At 39.3% G+C, this 6,356-nt stretch overlaps 1 pseudogene; it reads right to left on the reverse strand.

Annotated features, from left to right (window-relative positions):
* Window positions 1-6,356, reverse strand: part of LOC102018214 — a 52,859-nt pseudogene that overhangs the window by 17,547 nt on the left and 28,956 nt on the right.

Below are 6,356 nucleotides of genomic sequence, written 5' to 3' on the forward strand. Positions count from 1 at the left end.
TTTTCTTCTTTGCAGGTTACTTCTCATAAAGGTTATTGTCTGTAGTTATTTTTGTTTTTATACTTCCAAAACATGACTTATTTTAACAATTTTATTATTTTTATTGGTGCTTTAATCCATTAAAATGATCTTTGCCTTTCCCTTTTATATAATAATTTATTTCATTTCTTTCAGCCTCTGGATTTCTTTTCCTTCTACATGTGTCATAAGAAGTTCCTATTCCTACTAAAAGGAAAGGTAAATTGTGCCTTCACATTTCACGTGGTTACTGCCTAACTGGCACTGTGCATTACTGAACAGAGTAGTAGTGAATCTGCTGACAAGGCTTCGTGGACTCAATCAGTCCCCTGAAAGTGGGTTAATAAAAATCAACAAAATATACACCTATATTAGGGAAACCCTGTCTGAAATCTCACTTAGAGTCCATTTTCCTTTCAAAACGCATTTCATAGGACCATTTTCAAAAACTGAATTTTCATTTAAGAATTTTTTCTTGCCCCTTTAAAGCTCAATTTCAAATTTAACAAGGATACTTAAAATTTCTGAGACACCAGAGGAGCAGCGTCAGCATGTGAACCCAGAAGTTCCTAGTCTTCTAAGGTCAAGGTTTCTTTCCTGTGGGTACCGTGTCCTCACAGTGCCCTAGGAGCTTAGTGATGAGCCAAGACTAACAGGAAGTGATGCTGGCAGTGGGTCAGGGGCGGCAGACAGACGGGAGAAGTAATGACTAGGAAATACACCTGTGTCTCTACTGGGGAAAGTTTACAACCCTAGGCTGGGGAACGTGTGCCTTCCTTCCTGTATCTTCTCTGCTATGATTTCAGTCATCTTAATAGTTATTGCCATGTCTTCTACATGCTCAACTGTCCACAGAAAATCCTGGATGCAAGGTTGTATTTTCCTTATCCCAGGCATTTGCACAAAGCAACTTATTTCTACTCTGGCTATGAAGGGCAAGGTTTTGGGGGCGTGGTGAAATATATATATATATATATATATATACATTTACCTACTTTAGAAAATCAAGAACAGTAAGATTTAAGATCTCGTTTCAATTTTCTATGCAAATGAGGTTTTTAAAAAACTCCTTACTAAGATTACAAAATAATCAAATTACCTTCAATTCACTACCTAGATATGTAAGCGTCCAATCTTTTGGTCTTCCTGGGTCCCACCGAAGGGAAGAGAAATTGTCTTAGGTAGTATAAAAAGTATATAACCTAATGATGTACAGGAGTAACAAAGCTTTCTCTTTTATTGTTTTTGTTAAGACATTTTTTAAAAGGACCAGTGGCTTATAGACGGCAGGGTGGAGAGCCTTCTGGAATGTTCATTTTGTTTATCAATCTTCAGGGGGCTCAACATGTAAACCATTCATCAAAAAGCAGAGGAAGTTTTAGCAGCATTCTTGAGATCAATACTCCTTCTCATGCATCCCGTCAGAGCGGTTTGCCATTTTTAATGGCCGCCCGAGTCAGTGGCGCTACCTCCGTGGACCCTGTGAAGGCCACCTTGTCGACATCCATGTGCGAAGAGATGGCTGCCCCTGCGGTGGGCCCATAGCCAGGGACAACATTCACCACTCCAGGAGGAAAACCTGCCTGAAAGGATAAAAAGCAAAACAGTTATAACAGAACTCAGAGTGATGCAAGAAAGGGGTATACGGGATGGAGGCTGCTTCTTTGAGGTAACTTTGTGAGTTGCTTTACAAAGAAAACTGCACTGAGGCAGCTTTATTCTTCATTCCTCATTATTATGATGTCATTTCTTAGCCTATATGAAAATAACCTCAGTGGAGGCAATCATAGGCAATTGGAAACAAACAACATTATAGCACTGAAAGGATTCTATATTAATTTCAACATGAATTTGAGTGTGTGAGAGTTGGACAAAAGCAAGAAAATAACTACTGTGTGACTGACTCCAAGCCTCCGGTGTGGCTTCTGGTCTGCATTTGGGAGGGTACCCATGAGCACTGACTGCCAAAAATCCCAGCTGGCAGCATGACTCCGGGTGTCCTCGCCACTGGATGGAGCCTCTGAGCAGAATGGAGCTGACAGTCGCACTAATGAGGGCCTCCCTTTGCAGCTAGGGCTCTGGGCTTCTTGAGCACACTTGGACCCAGGAAGCTTACCTCTTTAATTAAGGAGGCCACGTGAAGAGCAGTGAGGGGCGTCTGCTCTGCCGGCTTGAGAACCACTGTGTTTCCACAGCTGAGGGAGGGCCGAGCTTCCACACCAGCATAACCAACGGGAAGTTCCACTGGAAAGCAATGTTCCACAATGCAGTCTTTGTTTTGCTCAAAGGCACAGATATCAATAACTGTGACATTATACAGCTCCTCCCTCCCCTATAGTTGTTAAATAATGACTTCAGCAGTTTTGACAGGCGTCCAATGTGTTCTATTCAAGGTCATGGCCAGAAGGAACTAGTAAATGATAGTTCTCTGACTCAAGCAGATAGAAGAAGGGACAAGGAGAGAGAACCATTTTCAAGCAAATGTTGCTATGTTGAATTCCTATTCTAGCAAGAGAAAATTACTGTGTGGTTTTGCCTACAAACATGCATATGAGCTATCAATTAAACTATCTATGTTTTAAAAGGTATGATCATCGCTTCTTTGTGTAGGTCATTTTTGATATTTAGTCAGTAATGTTATTTAGCAACATTTATTTACAGGGAAAATATTCTTTTCGTATGGTGCTGGGTTCCAACCCTGGGCTTTGTACGTGCTAAGCATATGGTGTTCCACTGTGCTACATCTCCAGCCAAGGACAATAAATCTTGTTTAAAAAAAAGACATCTAGGGTTCAAAGCAGGAGTGTTTGGGCTCAGATCTCAGCTTGATCGCTGACCAGTCGGGTGAAATCAGGTGGGTTTTTTTTTTTTTTTATTTTATTTGTTTTTGTTTTTTCCTTTGGTACTAGGATTCAAACTCATGACCTTGCGCTTGCCAGGCAGGCACTTTGCAGCTGAACTAAATCCCCAGCCACCGAAATCAGGTGTTCTTGTTTGCTGACCAGTCAGGTGTTCTCTGTGTATGACTTTAACACCTGAAAGTGCCAGTAATATCCTCCATACCTCAGAAGGTTGTCCTGAGAGTTAACTATGTGGGGTAAATGTTTAAACACATTAATTATCATTAGTATTTAAGGTTATGAAGGTTTTTTTGTTTTGTTTTGTTATTTTTGAGATAGGATCTTGCTATGCAGTTGAGGCTGGCCTTGAGCTCACTTTGTAGTCCAGGCTGGCCTCAAACTCGCAATGGTCCTCCTGCTTCAACCTCCCGAGTGCTGGGATTACAGGTATTTGACAACACATCCACTATGGAGTTGTTCTGACAAACCAGCAATTTCATTAAGAATGTTGATATGAAGGGCTTCTGGGATGTGGGAAAAGAGAAGGGAAAGAAGGAGAAATTTTGTATGTATGTATATACAGGATAGTTAACGTGGTTGTTCTTCTGTCTTCTATTTCTATGCTGAAAGAAACTGTCAATGAATCTTTGGTTGACCAGTATTGCATGTTTATATCTGTTTTCACGAGAAGCCACTTTGAAGATATCAATATGTAATACAACCACCATTGTTAATTCCCTACCACTTTGTTTGTAACTCTGTGTTGTCTGTATTGTGCTTGTGATATGTTGTAAAATGTTGTATGTCTGTTAATGTTTCCCTCCTTTTATCTTTAAAATAATAATTAAAAAAAAAAGAATGTTGATATGTTCACTTTTTAAACTCATTGATTCAAAAGATAAGCCATTATATTTTCCTCATTTAAGAGCTTCAGAACACTTTAAATCTCTTTAGTTGACTTTTCAAGAATTTCAGCTATTCTGAGACAGTCTTCTCTCTGTTGAGTTTAAAGAAAATATTCATAATTTCCCTTAAAAATGCTATTTTTCTTGTAGGGGAATTTGGAGTATGAAAGCCACTTATCTAAAGGGGCGATATATTCCAAAAGAGCTCCTCGTGTCTCTGGTATCATTTATTATACTTTAATTAAAGAGTATCTTTAGGGACTTAGACACTTGTTGCTACTCCTATCTGTGATGAGAAGTCTCAGAAGAGACAGAGTGGTGGGGAGCAGGAGGCACATCACCCTGGAGGGCCATCCCACAGCAGAGGAGCCACGCTCATCTCTGTCCCAGGCTTACAAAGCATGGCTCTTAGCAGGAGTGCATAATACAAGTTTTTGAGAACAACCTGTACAGGAAAAGTTCAAGATTTGTTGATGCAGTAATACTGAAACATGCCCAAGAGTTAGGTCAGGGTGTGGATAGTTTTCTGTACTGCCTAATTCAAATCCCAGAAATTCAGTAACAGAAAGAGCAGGTTAAATAAGTCCTACTTGATGAAATTCACATCACATTTAGCCAATATACAAGCATCCATTTGTAGAATAAATTATGTCACTAAATGAAATAAAATTCTTATCTTCTTTTTTTTTTTTTTTTGTAAGTATATAAGAGAGCAACTTACAGGGATGATTTGGCCACATACTCCAACAGGTTCATGTCTTGTGTAAGTGAAGAAGTCTCCATCTGGAAAATAAAGCACACACTCAACCCTACAGGGAACTGGTATATTCAATGCTTGTGGGGAGGAGGCTTAAAGTTGGTGTGAGAGGAAGATGAGATAAATATATAATTAACAAAAAAGAAGAAAGCCTATCTTCAACAATTTACAGAACAAAAATGTGAGCCCTCAAATAGTTTGGAATGATATCAGTCATAAACCCGAGTTAGATAAAAGTAAAGATACAAGATTGGAAAGTATCTGAAAGATAATTCAGCTTTTCATCATCAAGCAGGGGTGTGGTCTCTATTATTGGAACTCTCAAAGTTTCATAGAAAAAAGAAAGAGCGATGAGGTAGGGTCATATCTAGCTGAAGAAGTATGATATTCAAGTGCATTTTCAGCAGCTCAAAGTTCTATCAGTAATATAATGCCTTTAAAAAAGTCATATGATTAAAAACAGTGAAATTTAAAAAAGAGTTCCTAGAACTAATAAGCCTTTCTATGGATTTGCTCTGACATGTTTACCTCTGCCTACTAAACAAAATACAAAGGGGCTGGGGATTTAGCTCAGCGGCACAGCGCCTGCCTGGCAAGTGTGAGGTCCTGAGTTTATTCCCGGTACTGGAAAAACAAAAAAAAAAACGCAAAAATAATCTAAACAAAATACAAGCTCTCTTATGTAGGGGCCTGGATGCACAGAATAAAGGACATTTTCCTGTCCAGACCTGACCAACTAATGTGTTCCACAGTCTGACGTGGCCTTTCAGAGAGCACCATTGCTCTTTGTGTTCAGTTCTGCATCATTCTCCAGAGCAAGGCCTGTCTTTCTGAAGATCCACACGTACTTGAGTACCTTTTCCCATGTGGTCTGAGGGTAAAGTAACACAGTCACTAAGACAGATAAATTTTTCAGCATCACTACGGTTTAATTTTCCATGTGTTGCCTCCTGACCACCACTGTAACATACTGGATATCCAGTTAGATTAGAGACACACATCAGGGCCAGTTTGTCGGTGTGTCTTATTGTTCCAGATAATGTATTTACATGAGTTATATTCTTCCCACACTATTTCTCAAATTGATGCCTTTTCATATGAAATATTTTTTATGTTTCTATGTTTCTATGTGTATATTCTACTAATAAATATATACACTCATGTTTGTATATACAAATCCTTACCTCAGGCTATAAACATAGTTTTATCTTATTGTGAAGCTATTTGAAACAAATCAGTCCGAACTAGTTTGTTTAATTATTCTGGTCTCACTGTACTGAGTTTGAGCAGGCACAGATAACCACAGCTGGCCCATGGTGGAGATGCAAAGAGGCTTAAATAATTACATTATGGGGGATATAAATGTCACTAAGGCAGTGAAATCCAAATAATTAATGTCAGAAGCCAGCTGTGAAAAGTTTGGGCTCTTCGATAGTTGCCTTAAATCAGTAATTGTAGCCATAAGAATGTTCCTGCTTTCACAGTTTCTAAAATATCCATGGTGTTGTGTTCTGTACGATTATACTGAGACAACTTTAAAGTCATTCGCTGAGTTATCACAGAATTTGCTAGTTTAGAACTGTGTTGGCTTAACATCAGGTGAAAATTGTTTTGTTTTGTTTGGCTGGCCTCTTCAAGAGGGAGCCATTGAAATGAAATCATTCAGCTCTACAGTGATCACCTCAGCCCTACCCCGCCCTGGAGGTCTCCCAGTGCTCCTCACCGATAGGTATGGTGCGGCCCTGGATCTTGTCAGCCCAGCCTGCACAGTAGTATAACGTTTTTATGCAGCCCCCTAAATCCATCAGATACGCATTAGAAAATAACTTTCCAGCA

Source organism: Chinchilla lanigera, unplaced genomic scaffold, assembly GCF_000276665.1.
Source record: "Chinchilla lanigera isolate Chin_1 unplaced genomic scaffold, ChiLan1.0 scaffold00033, whole genome shotgun sequence".
Taxonomy (NCBI): Eukaryota; Metazoa; Chordata; class Mammalia; order Rodentia; family Chinchillidae; genus Chinchilla; species Chinchilla lanigera.